Here is a 15,850-nt window from a genome sequence, read left to right as displayed (position 1 = left end):
CAAAGTTGAACTTAACACTTTTTCCCTAAAACTTCCTTTTTTTGTCTACTTCATTTCATGTTACTACAAAACATACCGTCACTTTATTTCCTTCTCATCAACCATCGACGTCCAACTACTGCTCAAGCTCAGTTGATTCCTTTTCTGAATATTCTCATGTGGATCCACTTCCCTCAAATACCATGGCTGCTGTAATAGTCTGACCAACCGCCTCGCACCTCACTGATGGAATAGTCTCTGACTTCCCAGTTCATGCCATTCCTTTCTTCACATCTGAGCCTACGATCTTTCTAGACAGTAAGTGTAAGTTTGTCTCTATCATTCCCTCATTAAATTTGTTCCAGATGCTCAAAATTTAAACTGACCATTTTTATTTTTTAAAGGCCTCAACACGGACACAGTCTTGCCTCCGATAACCTTTTCAACCTCATCTTCTCTCCCAGCACCACAACCATTTCCTTGCCAGCTTAACCCTCATATTCCAGCCTTTTCATGCACTGTTTCTTCCACATGAGGCACTCTTTGAAACCTTTAAACCACTGTCCCCCATTAACATGCACATTTCAGTTTAGAGATTACATCCCCAGGGAAGCTTCCTCTGGTGTCACCTACCCTCGAATCCCCTCTGCATATCCCTTTCTTGTGCTGTGTAGTTTCACAGAAACCATGTATTTCTCATAATATCAATTCATAATTTTTTTAGGTTTAACTGTGTATCTCAGCTAGAGGACAAATTCTGCAAAGGCAAGAGAAGGCATATTATGTTGATTTCAGGGCCTAGCACAGCATCCGGAGCACAAAATATGCACTATGGGTTAACTGTATACGTGTGTCTGCAGTCTAAAATCTAGTCTCCTAGTTCACTGGGAAAATCAAAGTCCTTGGAAGAAGATTTCCATCTGCTCAACAACATCTCTAAAAACTACATGAATCTCCACCATTACACTCAGCCTTTCCTCAGCTGAGCATTAGGGCATCATTCAAGTGAATAACATGCCTCGATTATCAAGAGTAATTCCTGGTACATAATAGGTTCTCAATAAACATTTATGGAATAAATATCCATGTCTTCCCCAATAAAAATCCTTTTTCTTTTGTTGGCTGAATTAACAGTTAAAGTGTGTCAAAAAAAAAAGTGATCCTGTTCACTCTGAGAAACTGGGACATAGCATGTCTGTTTATTTTCATATAAATGAAATAAACAGACTGATGTAAGATCAAAGCTAAAACAGCACTTAGCTCTGGTTGAGTAAAGATCCAATCATTTGCCACATGGGGGAAATAAGCCTGCTTCTCAAATAAACTTATAGTCAGAACTAATTATAAAGATGATCTTTGTTGGTAGAAAATATTTTGAAAATTTGAAGTGTAAAAAGAAAAAAAAAAATCACAGTTCCACAACCCAGAAATTAACACTGGTAATAAGGATATATTTACCTCCAGAAATGTTTTCTTATATACACACATATATGGGCAAATACCTAAATGCACAATCATACAGTATATATAATATTTTATCATTTCATATTTATTCTAATCCACACAATCAATAGATGCATTACATTTTCATACAAATTAGGAAAATACAATAAAAGCAAAGTCTCCCTTGACCAATGACCGTTGATATGTTCAAATCTGTTTATTACATGTTTCAGCATGCACTCCGTCACTCTATCTACACAGCATATGGAAATAAATCCTGGTTTTAGTCACTCAGAGTTATTCTCAAACCCTGTCTCATTTGTAAATGTGGAACATTCAATCAACCAGACGAACCCCATCCTTTTTGGTGGAGTTATGAGTGAGACGCCCCTGGCTATCTGTCAGATTGGAAGTTTGTTATTACCTAGGAAGCAGACAAGCCTGGTCACTTGCCACTCTACCATCCTTATTTAGAGCAACTCTACACACTGGAGAAAAGTAATTGGGACAATTATCTAGCCAGCCTTCACACCTGCTCCCTTATAACAACCAACCGACCAACTCAACAACACATAAACAGGAACAAACCCACGTTTCTCCTAAAAATATACACCATTGTTTCTTAAGTATCTTGATCATGGTAACAAAACCAATTCTACTTGAATGAGATGGATAATTTCACAAAGAGGAAGGTGTAAAGAATTACTTTGGCCAAGGATCCGGTTACTTAAAACATTTATTTTTGGTTTGAATGTCTGTGTGCGCTTTTCTTCCTTCTGGTGTGAAGTGAGATAAAATTGCCTTATTTTTCCATTTAACTTTCATTAGCCTTACCATGAAGAACAGAATAACTCATTCTTTTTCCTGGAGTAAATATGAAAACTGTCCTCCCTTAATCCATCGCATAAACCACACCAAGACCACCAGGGTCAATATCCATGACGTTTCTATTTGATCCATGAATTATTATTTTTAAAAATAGCACCTCCCCATGTTAAGTTATTATTGAGAAATATATCAGAAGAAAGTTTTAGGACTTTTTTTTTTTCTCTCAGAATTATGCAGTCCTCTCCGAGTTCTACTTTAGAGGTGGAAATGTAACACTAATTCAAAAGATAACATTCAAATCATGCTTCCAGGTATGCTTGTGCATGTACTTTTATACAGCAACTCTCTGCATAATACGATGGAATCTTTTTTCATCAGGTTTCTTTCTCAGATCAGAACATAGTTCCCCTGACACTCCGTCCTAATGTGAGGCTGGTCCATTTTAGTATTAACACTAACGAAAGACCGTCAGAAAACAGGAAACTTGGGGAACCTCAGAGTTGTTATTTATTCATTTGCAGGTTGTCTGAGTAGCAATTGGACAACACCCTGCTCCCATAGCTCCTACTCGTGTGAGGGAGAGAGCGAGGAATGGTTTCTGGCCAAAGAACTGGAAATGATTCCATTCCTTACTTATCATGTGTTTCTCTGTATTATTCAACTTATTTAAAGTTATATAACACATATCACGTGTCAGACATTGTTCTAAACAATGGAGATACAGAAGCAAACAGGGCAAAGTTTCCAGCCTCACGGGATTTGTGTGTCTGAGGCTCGAGATAAGGAACGGAAGCACTTACCACAGGGCTGGGGCGTGGTTAAAGGTGGAAACGTTTTATAAAATTATCAGCAAAAAAACCAGAAGCTCAACAAGATCAAGAGGAATGTCTAAGGTCTCCAGCTGACCAATCAAATGACAGATAAGTAATATGTTTCTGTAGTTATCACTACCTAGGCTCAAATCCTAGACAACACCCCCCACTCCTGATATACAGGTTTCATGTCTTCAATTTATTCAAGCGTATAGTGCCTTTAGTTTGCTGATTGGTACGACGACAAAAATGAAAGTACCTAAAATTGTGGTGAGAACTAAATTAGCTAATCTGTGTAAAACAGTACGTAGTCCCTGGTTTGTGGTAGCAGCTTAATACACGTGAACTATTTTTTATCTATATCTCATTTTATCTCATTCACTAATAATGCATACTATTTTTAATAGTACTAATTTTAATAGTGGGAGATAAGGCTACAAAGTGACACACTCTTTAATAAAAAAAAAACTAAAGATAATTTTAGACCATTTTCAGGAAATGTGTAACATTAGTTTATTGCATTGCTTTGATGAGTTGTTAATCTGTGCTAAAAAGAATTAAGAAAGGGTGCTACACACCCCAACCTGTTTTTTTTTTTTAAGGGCAAAATATAAGTAACATAAAATTTACCATTTGAGCTATTTTTAGACATACAGTTCATAGGTCTTAAGTGCATTCACATTGTTGTGCAACCATCACTACTATTCATCTTCTGAAATGTTCGTCTTCCCAAACTGCAACTTCCAAATGTTAAACAATGGCTCCCCATTCCCTCCGCCCTCCAGCTCCTGGCAGTCACCGTTCTATTTTACGTTTCTATGAATTTGATTACTCTAGTAAGTGTATAAGTGAAATCATACAGCACTTGTTTTATCACAACTGGCTTATTTCACTTAATATGATGTCTTCAGGTTTGTTCATGTGTCACAGCTTCATTTCTTTTTAAAACTTGATAATATTCCTCTGTATGGTTTTGTGTACATATCACATTTTATTCATTCGTTCATCTACTGATGGACATTTTAGTTTATTTCTAATTGGGGGGCTATTGTGAATAATTCTGCTCTCAATTTTGGTGTACCAATATCTATTTGAATCACTGTTTTCATCCCTTTTGGATATATACTCAGTAGTTGAAACACTGGATCATACATTAACTTTGTTTAATTTTAGGGGGAACCATCATACTATTCTCTAAAAGGCTGCATCATGTTTGATTCCCAGCAGCAAAGCACAAAATTTCCAGTTTCTCCATATTCCCACCAACACTTGTTATTTTTCCTCTTTTGTTTCATTTTGTTTTGAACGCTAGTTATCTTAATGGTTGCAAAGTGGTATCTCATGGTTTTGACTTGCATTTCTTTAATGATTAGTAAAATGAGCATCTTTTCATGTGCTTACTGACCATCTTCTTTGGAGATGTGTCTATTCAAGCCGTTTGCTAATTTTTAAATTAGGTTATTTGCCTTTGTATTGTTGAGTTGTAAAAGTTCCGCGTAGTTAACAAAAACTGCTCAACAGAGAGCACTTCTTAGTAAAGGCAGTGGAATATATGTTTCCTTGAGTAAATGAATGGATTTGCTTCCTGTACATCTTAGCTTGAATGGAAGAAAAGAAAAGAAATAAGTTGTTTTCTTTTCAAGCAGATAAAATGCAGGCAATAGATTCAGTGAGAGCCCGAGTATAATTACACATGAAAAGCCTTCATTTCAGTTTCTACTGAGATTTGTTGATTATCTCCATCATATTTCAATCCCCAAATTTTGCCCATATGTCTCATTGCTCATGCCCATTACCTACAGTCCTGTGTGCATATAATACTTGATTAAAGATAGTAAATGTGTGCCGCTAAAATTTCCCACTTAAGAAATGAATTGTTTAGGACACTGTCAATTCCCTCTCCTGAGGTAACGTAGCTTGAATATGACTTCACTGGCTCTATCTTACAGCTGCACATAAGACATTTCACAAATCTCACTTTTTCCTAAAACAATTTAAATGCATTTATTATTTTCCTTCATCCAAACAACCACATATATTACTCCGACATCACTGTATATTATTCACAATTAAATACACACAGGGGCCTCCTACAAAAGCAGGCCTGATTACATTAACAGAGCAGCCTTGCGCATCAGTAAGACAACCAGCAGGCGTTGATACAAGCGCAGCCTGCACTGGAGAGCTACTCCGTACAGCGGAGTCAGGCTTCTCGCATCTCAACTCCTGTCTCTCCCGCTTACTACACACTCCCAGGCAAGTGATTTAGCCTCACCAACCTTCAATTTCCTTTTCTAAAAAAGTTCAGTTTAGATACCTACTTCAAAGTATTGTTAGGAGGAGTAAATGACAGATTTGAACAGGCCCAACAATAGGGCCTGGTATACAGAGTTTACCATAGAAGTTAGCTACCATCTCTGAAAACTTGTAATAAGAGTTAGCACACGTCTCCTGGTACTAAAGGAAACAGTGCAGAATCAGCTTGTGCATGTTAGGGTGACAAGACTGCAGAACTTCACAGGAAAATGCTTCGTGCTCTTTGCGATTACAAAGGAGTAACCCAAAGCAAAAGGTGACAGGCCCAGTGCAAACCAGACATCATAGGACAAAGTCTTCATGATATACTTGAAGAGGTCATAGATATAACTCCTACAGCCTTACTGGTGAAGGGTTATCACTAGAGTGACAATACTTCCTAATTTTTCCAGGAAATCCCTTTTTACTATACCTGCTCTTGGAGTAAAATTACGCACAGTTTGTCTCAAAAATGCCCTGGCTATCTCAAGAATCCAGAAAAAGAAGAGGAAAAATAAATCTAAAGTAAACAGAAGGAAACAAGTAGTCAAAATAAGAGCAGAATTAATGAAATTGAAGGTAAAGAAATAATAGAGCAACATCAACAAAACCAAAAGATATTGCTTTGTAAAAAAATCAGTGAAATTGATAAACCTCTAGCAGTCCTGAAGGGAGAGAGAAGCCCTCAACCGCTAATGTCAGGAATGAAATCGGGGATACAGATCCCATAGCCACTATGAACAAATTTATGCTTCTAAGTTCAACAACTTGGGAAAAATTGACCAATTTCCCTAAATACAAACTATCAAAACTGAACCAAATCCAAACAGACGACCTTCTCCTAATGGTACACGACAAATCAAGTTTGTAATTAAAAAGTGCCCACTCACCTGAAATCTATCTCCAGGCCCAAAAAGCATCACTTAACATTTCACCAAACATTTAAAGAATTAATAGCAATTTTACTCTTATCTGTTCCAGAAAATGAAGAAGAACACTTCTCATTTTATAAGGTCATTGTAACTTTGACCAAACCATATATATATATATATATATATATATATATACAAAAAAATAAAAACTACAGAATAATGTATTTGATGAACTTAGATGCAGAATCCTTCAATAAAATATTAGCCAATCAAATCCAATAACGTATAAAATTATACACCATGGTTCAGAGGGACTCATGCTAGGTATGTAAGACTCATACAACATTCAAATATCAATCAATGTAACCCATCATATCAAAAGATTAAAGAAGAAAAATTGTATGACTGTACCCAGTGACACAGAAACAACTGACAAAATTCAACATTCATCTATTATTAAAAAAAAATAGAAAACTAGGAATAGAGGAGACTTCCTAAACTTGATAAATAATAACTTACAAAAAAGCCTTCAGCTAATATCACACTTAATGTAGAAAAACTGAATGCTTTTTCTCTAAGATTTGGACAAGACAAGGATACTCACTCTCACCACCGCTATTCTGTAGTGTTGGAAATTATAGCAGCACAATAAGGCAAGAAAAATAAATTAAAGATATACAGATTGGAAAGGAAGCAATAAATTAATCCCTGCTTGCAGATGACATAACTGCCTACAGAGAAAAACCCAAGGGATCTGCAAAGCTACTTCAATAAGCAAGTTCAACAAAATTTCAGGATACAAGATCAACATACACACAAATACATACAAAATAAGGTGCATTTCCATATACCAAGAATGAACATGTGGAAACTGAAGTTAAAAGCACAATACCATTTACAATGGTATACATACTGTATTCATTTGAAGATTCAACAGAGTTATATATGCTAATTCTCCCCAAATTATCTGTAGGTTTAATATAGTTCTATCAAGATGTCAGTATTTTTGTTTGGTTTTGTTTTCTCAGACATAGGCAGCTTATTCTAAAATTCATATGGAAAGACAATCTCTATATTACCTAAAATCATCTTGAAAGAGAATATAAAGTGAGAAGTATCATTGTGCCAGATATTAAGGCCTAATATATCACTACAGCTATTAAAATAATATGGGGAAGGGATAGATACATAGACCAATGTAACAGGACAGAAAACACAGAAATAGACACAAAAGTATGTCCAACTGTTTTTGACAAAGATGCAAAATAAATTTAAAAGGGGAAGGCCAGCCTTCTTAACAAATGGTGCAGGGGAACTGGACATCCACTGGACAAAAAAATGAACCTTTACCTGTATCACAGCTCACACAAAAAATAACTTAAAATGGATCATGATATTAAATGTAAAACATAGAACTGTACAACTTTTAGAAAAAAAATAAGAGAAAATTTACAGCATCTAGGGTCAAGCAAAGGGTTCTTAACTTGACACCAAAAGAAAACACTGATAAATTGGACCTCATCAAAAGAAAAACAGCTTTTGCTTGAAGAAAATCCTGTTAAAAGGATGAAAAGACAAGCAACAGACTGGAAGAGAAATATTTGCAAAACACATAAGTGACAAAAATTCTTATGTAGAACATCAAAACTTAATTAATAAAAATATCAAGCAATCCAGTTAGAAAATGTGCAAAAGAAAGGATCATACATTTCACTGAAGATAATAGACAAACAGGCACATAAAAAGATGTTCCATGTCCTTAGCCATTAGAGAAATGCCAATTAAAACCATAATAAGATACCACCACACACTGACAAAAATGACTTTTAAAAAGTAATAGCAATAAATACTGCAAAGATATGGAACAATGGGATCACTCATACAGTACTTGTAAGAATATGCAATGGTATGCCCACTTTGGATGGAAGTTTGAAAGTTTTTTATCAAACTAAACATGCAACTACCATCAGACCCTGCGAATGCACCTTTGGAAGCATTCCCCCCAAAATTAAAACTTTTGTTCACACACAAACTTGGAGACAAATGTTCATAACAGCTTTATTTTTAATAACCACAATGTGGGAAAAAAGATGTCCTTTAAGGATGAATGTTTAAATGACCCATAGTACATCGATACCATGGGATACTACATGGCAATAAAAAAACTGATTATTTATATGCAATAAAATTTGAAATAATTTCCAGGAAGTTATGCTGAGTAAAGAAAGTCTATCCTCCCAAAGATCACACACTATATGATTCTATATATATAGTATGTTTAAAAAGGCAAAATTATAGAAATGGATAATAGATAAGTGGTTGACAGGGATCAGGGATGCAGATGTTGTGGGGTAAGGGAGGAGGTATGTCTATAAAAGACAACATGAGAGATCTTGTGATGCTAGAACTGTATCTCTACTGTATCTATGGTGTGGTTGTAATATTTTACTATATTTTTGCAAGATAATATAGACAATTATCTATGATAGGTAGATAAGGGAAGATGGGTAAAGGGCAATAGATAAGGTGTACAAGTTAACTCTCTGTATGACTTCTTACAATCGTGTGTGAATCTACAATTATCTTCAAATTAAATGTTTAATTAAAAAGGAAAGAATCTCAAGAAAGACTGCCGAGATGGCAGAGTGGAAGGACACACAGCTCTCCCTCTCCCATGAACACATCAAAAATTAAATACAAAAATGGAACAATTTATGCAGAATTCCTACTGAACTTTGGCAAAATATCTCTTGCTTCAAAAATACAAGAAAATCATCACCAAACCAGATAAACAACAAGTTTCTTCTGTATAGCACAGGGAACTACATTCAATATCTTGTAGTAACCTATAATGAAAAAGAATGTGAAAACGAATATATGTATGCATATGTATGATTAAAACATTATGCTGTACACCAGAAATTGACACTACATTGTAAACTGACTATAGTTTAATTTAAAAAAAAAAAACGGAAAGAATCTCAATATGGTTAATAAATTATAAGAGCACCCTAGTTACCACCAGAAGAAACTCTAGAAATATCAGAATCTTCTTGATCCTTTATAAATTGCTGTTAAAAATGCATGACAAATAATGACAATTAAAGTTTACTAAGTGTTTTCTATATGTTGATTCCATACTTCAAACACTTCGCATCCCGCCTCCCAGTACAGAAGACAATATGATAGATTGACAGTCACTCATCATTGATAACTGGTTTTCAACCTGTATTGTGATCCTTATCATAAATCTCCAAGATAGAAAGACTTACCTGATTGTTATTAGTTAGCTGGCTAGCCAGATACATAGACAATAGAACACCTGTATAACAGAGTTAAGATTTTAATACCACAAAAGGGCAGGAATAAGTGAGCAATTCCTCTTTATCATTTGTCTTAAAGAATCTCACTTCTGCCCCAGCAAGCTACCAGTTACACACATAGAGTTTATTTTTTTCTTAGTGGATGGATCGAGTAAGTGCACAAGTCTATTCTTCAATATATTAACACTGGAAAGTTACATTAAGTAGCTACAGAATGCTGGGGACTGTGATAGGACCTTGTCAATGATATAGTGGCTCATACAGAGTCTTAATTAATACATAAGTATACAAATTTATGAACGAATTAATAAGTTTATAAAGCACTTAATTTGTTCTAGTTATTGTGTTAAGCCCTGAATGAGAAGCAGTTTCTGCTAGTGAGGGTCTTACAATCTGGTAGGGGAGACAGACATATATAGTTAATTACAACAAAATGTGATTTGGGGAAAGTTTTTTTTTTTTCAGCAGGCATGAACTGGTAAAGGCATACAGGACAGCAGGTCTAAGATGTCTGGCATGGTAGGAGAATAGCAAGGATTTTAAAGGGGAAGGGGAGCCTCAATAAAGGTTTTGGAAAAGGCATAGCAATTTTCCAGAGGCAATGATTTTATCAAGTCTTCCATTCATGTATTCATTCACAAATTCATCAAGTTTAGCAAATGCTAATCATGGATCAACTACTATTGTTAGAGCTCTCTAACAATATGGGAGTAAGCATAACACTGACACCAAATAAATCATTATTTGTTGATTAACTAATTGAATTATGTGGTGTGTCTCTAAGTCTTGCAGGTAATAGGATAGAAGAAGACTACTGTCATAGTGTGTGTACCTTGTGCTGCCTGTGAACTTAACCCCAGCCAAAGATTGTTTTCTATGCTCATTCAGTCCTCACAATAACAAACTGATAGGAACACTGTAATTTTTATAGGGGACTAATATTACCAGGAAGTACACACACTGCGCAGGCAATCAGGACTACTGAAGAATTTTCTTCTATTTCTAAAGCTTGAAAGGATACTACCAGAAACAGGCATGGAAGCTTTGATTTATTCTGCTCAGGGTTCATAGCTAAACCATGCATACAGGGCTTCATGGACAGCTGTTTTCAAAGATTCTTGATAATTCCTAAATTTGACCCCATCATATTGACTATACCATCATACCACAATACAACAAATAATTCCACTGTATTATAGCCATTCAGAAAAATCCTTTCTTCTCCCTCTCAGAGATAGGGAATTTTTCTGACTTGTTCTCAGTCTGATTCACCATGGGATCTATTTTCTTGTCTGACACATATACAATGATTAAAATGTGTTACTTGAGGAAATGCTTTCTTGGGATTATTGATTGGTTTAAAATGCAGTTTGATGAAACAGTTTACAGGGCAGATTAAAGTTCCTCATTAAAGAGAGCATCCTAGACACCCTTCAAAGTCAAAGCCTTTCAAAAGGACAACATGGGGTATAGACGCCCAGATTCAGGGCTGCCTTACACCCTTGTGAAGGAAGTGCCTCAAAGCCAGCGATCCACCTGCATTCCAAGGAATTCTGCAGGAGAAGAAAGTTAACTGTTTCAGCACAGAATGACTGTAGGCTGGGGTGGAGGCTCTGGTGTTCGATTCTTTCGTATCTTGCCAATTCTCTCTTCCTCTGCCAGCAGCCATATAAATCATCCAGTTCCTTCATTTCCCCTTCTGGTTCATAAGGAGGATGCATCTTCATCTGAAAAGCACTTTGCAGTTCTTAAAGGATAATTCTGCAAGTGCAGGATGATGTTTCATTCCAAAAGCAACAACAACAAATTGGATTTTGGATGGCCTTCAGCAATGCACAAAGCAGCCCCTACGGACCCCTTGGAGTTATGGTATCTAAGTCAAAAGAGGAAATAGGAGAAATTCCAATTGAGATTCTAGAAGTTAAACGTGTCTTCTAGGCTTTTTCTTTTTGATTTCTAATATTCTTTCTAAAAGGTTTACTATTTTGCCATCATGTGGTAGTCAGTCATTATTGGAAAAGCACTATACCAGGAGTCTGAGTGGATGCAAACAAGAGTAACACAAATATCTACACTCAAGAAGCCAACAGTCCGGCTTATAGACATACAATACAGACTTGTGGTTGCTGGGGGGATGGGGGGTGGGAAGGGACAGACGGGGATTTCAAATGTAGAATAAATGGGCAAGACTGTACTGTGTAGCGCAGGGAAATATATACAGGATCTTTTGGTGGCTCATGGCGAAAGAGAATGTGACAATGAGTATGTATGTTCACTTATGGCTGAAGAAGTGTGCTTTACACTGGAATCTTACACAACATTGTAAAATGACTATATCTCAATAAAATAAAAATATTCAATCAATCAATCAATCAATCAATAAAAGAAGCCAACAGTCTGGTATATGTGAAGACACGGATCTGTTTTGGTTTTTTTTAAGGACTTCCTATATACCTGGGGCTTTGGCATGTATATACACACATCTTACGCAATCTTCACAACAATCCCATAACGCAGTTATGTACTCTATTTTTAGAAAATAGGTTTTCATCTGGTTGATCAGATTAACTATGAAACAGATGCAAGACAATTTCATTACTGCGGCCTAATCAAAGCCATCATATCTGGTCTTGTCCACTCTGAGAGCTTCCTAATGGGTCTCCATTTTTTTCTTTATTTTTGCCTCTGTCCAGTATAATCTGTACTTGAAAGCCAGGGTAAGCTTTTTAAAATTTAAAAGAAGCCATACCACTTCCCTGCTTGACACATGTCAGCAACTTCTCTTTTCACTTAAACTGAGTTCCCAAAATTTTCTCAGTGGCCTAAGGTGTAGCGCTGCATGACAGGGTTCTGGTCTACCTCTTCAGCCTCATCTCTTTCCCACCCACCTCTTTGTCCCATATGCTGTATTCATACTGTTCAAACGGTGTCTGTAATGTCTTAGCACTAAGTAGGAAATAGTAACAAGAACACCCACATTAGCACAGTCCTCGGAGAGCCTGCATCTGCAGGCTTAACTGTGATGGGGCTTGGGGTCAGATTTCCAACAGCTGCATGGTCTGAGGGAGACCAAGTGAGGAAATTAAATGGCGGTGTTCTGGGAGTTACTTATAATTTATGCATCATAGCAAAAACTAATGTAAATTCTCTTTGAAGGAAAGAAATCGTATGTGAGGACCCTTAGGACTTGTACATATTAGGTCAAAGATGAGCTCAAAATATTAAATCACTAAATACACGAGAAAATGAAAAGCCTTTGTAAACAACTATGAGTGGAAACACTCAGCAATATGTTTGGACCCTAAGGACTTCAGATATTAGAAGTATCAGATATAGAAAATAAAATATCTAATAAAACATTAAAACATATAAAATATGGATTCAAAGAAAGAGACAATGACTGTTAAAATAGATTGGCTAATTTTATAAAAGAAACAAATAAAGCTTAGATTTAATTATATACACTGAATTTTAAAATACTGAGGGAATTAAACAGTGGATTAAACATAGCTGAAGAGAATGTTAACAAACTGAAAAGTAGACTATAAAAAATTTGAAAAATGCAGTCCAAGGAGTTAGAGAGATAGAACTTTTTTTAAAAAAAGTCATTATGGAGTATATAGCATAGAATTAAAAGCTACACATTAATTGGTATTCTAGAGGAGTGTAATAGAAAAAACACAGAAGAAATATTTATAGAATCAAAAGCTGAAAACATTACAGAATTTATGAAAAGACACACATTATTAGAGTCAATAAACACTATCTCAAACAGAGTAAGTAAAAAGCAATTCACATCTATACATGTCAGAATAAAACTGTGGACCACTAATGACAAATAAGATAGAAGCAAAAAGAGAGAAGACAGGTTGCCTAAATGGAAAACAATTGGAGAGTAGACGTCTCCACAGCAACAATTAAAATCACAAGAAATACGAACAATATGTTGAACAAGGTAAGAGAAATAGATATTAAATAAGAATTGAACACTCAGCAAAAACTATCTTTAAGGACAAAGATGAAATAAAAATATTTTCAGACAAAACCAACATGATTTCACTAAAGAAATCTCCAACAGGATATACTTAGGGAAGAATTAAAGTAATTCCAAAGGGAAGGGCTATTATAAAAGAAGATAACGGAGAGGAAAAAGAAAAACAAAAGAGACATGAAATAGACATGAAGGTAAAATCTAAACAGTGGTAAACATTTTAATAACAATGATGATGATAACAAGCACTAGCATGTCTAAATTACAGAGTTAATAAGAAGCAAACCAAGAAAACACAAACATTTTACAGTAACAGTGTGGGATGTACATGGAGAAAATTAAAAACATATTGAAGATGGGAAGGGGGATAAGTGGCAGGAGGAAACCCTTGCAGATGATGGATGTGGTCATCATTTTAGTTGTGGTAGTGGTTTCCTGGTGTATATGTTATGTCCAGTTCTATCAAACTGCACTCTTTAGATATGTGTAATTTATTGTATGTCAGTTATACTTCAATGGAAATAAAAGCAGACTGCAAAATATCTAAATAAATGCAGAGGTGTGACTTATTCATGGAGAAATCTCAGTAATATAAGACACCAGTTCTCCACCAATAAATCAATGGATAAAATATAATCTCAAATAAAAACCATATAGACTTTAATTCATAATGCCCAAATTGAGTACATTAATTTATATGAATTAGCAGAGGCCTAGAATGACCTGCCCACCTCTGAAACAAAATAAGATAGAAGGATATTCCCCATTCATGTATCAAAACTTATTCTAAAACCTTGATAATTGATACATGGATGGATTGTTAGAGGATCTGATGTAGAAAGAGAGAAATAATAAAACATAATAGATAACCCAAAAAATAAACCCATGAATATACGGGAGGCTTTATATATAATAGAAATGACAGGATAGGTTATTTGAGAAAGTAATACATTATTTAGGAAATGCAGGAGTATTTCAAGTCAAACTGGTTACAGTGAAAAAATGTAATCCATATCACACATCATACAAACAAGCAATTCCAGACAGATTATAAAATTAAAATTTGAAAAGAAAACTTTTAATAGTATTAAAGAAAATATGGGTGACTATGTTTTCCTCCTCAGTGTAAAAAAGTACTTATTAAGAAAAGGCATATAGAACAAGATTTGTAAGAAAAAATAATAAATTCAACTATTTAAAATTAAAAATGTGTGCAAAAGTTATCATAGAAAGAGTGCAAATGAAAGCCTCAAACCTGAAAAGATTAAGCGATTAATCATAAAACATAAAGCACCACTAGCACTGTCAGAAAAAGGCAGCCAAAGCACAGAAGCAAGAGCAAAAGACATAAACAGGTATTTTACAATAAGAAACTAGAATAATCACTACATACAAAAAAGTATTCACCTTCATTAGTAAAAAAGAAAATAAAAATCAAAACCACAAGTAGATACTAATTATTTTCATTTAGTATGTCTGATAAGAGTCAGCATTAGCACAATTACCCAGACACACTAAGTTATGTTATGCTAACAGAGGTGTATTTGGTATAACTATTTTAGAAAATAGTTTTCCATTTTCCTGTAAATTTGAAGCTTCATGTATACTGTACAGAGCTAATAATGAATAAACATGCTTCACCATGTATGAATCTCATAAAGCTAACGCTAAATGAAAAAACAAGTAGAGAAAAATATGTTCAGTATGACACATTTATATCAATTTCCTAAAAAAGGCACACAAATGTAGTAAGTAAATCTAAATCAGAAGCTTAATTACTTCTGAAAGATAATTCAGAAGTAAAGTTCAATAGTACTGTTAATGTTCTATTTATTAAGGTACTCATAGAATAACAGAGAAATTCTTCTGGATCTATAACATAACTTTAACGTGAAAAGAATCTAAAAACCTCATAGTCCCAAATTGCATAGGCAGTAAGAGTGTAAGTATGCTTAAAAGCATGCTTGCAGGCAAAGGCTGGAAGGAACAGTACAAAACTATTACGTGAGCCATAGCATGATGAAGAGGTAACTACTGACACAACACACACATCCACACACATACCTTTGTGCGTATTGTAAAGCTTCCTTGGTTGTCACTGATGTTTTTAAGATTAAAATATCATTAGGTGTCATACATACACACACACACACACACACACACACACACATGCACAATGGAATACTACTCATCCATAAAAAAGAATGAAAGACAAGTATCATATATCACTTATATGTGAAACCTAAGAAAAAAAAAAAACATGATACAAATTCTATTCACAAACTAAAAACAGACTCATGAACATCG

The sequence above is a fragment of the Vicugna pacos genome, chromosome 10 (assembly GCF_048564905.1).
Source record: "Vicugna pacos chromosome 10, VicPac4, whole genome shotgun sequence".
In the NCBI taxonomy this organism is placed as follows: Eukaryota; Metazoa; Chordata; class Mammalia; order Artiodactyla; family Camelidae; genus Vicugna; species Vicugna pacos.
Note: the sequence above shows the minus strand (reverse complement) of the source record.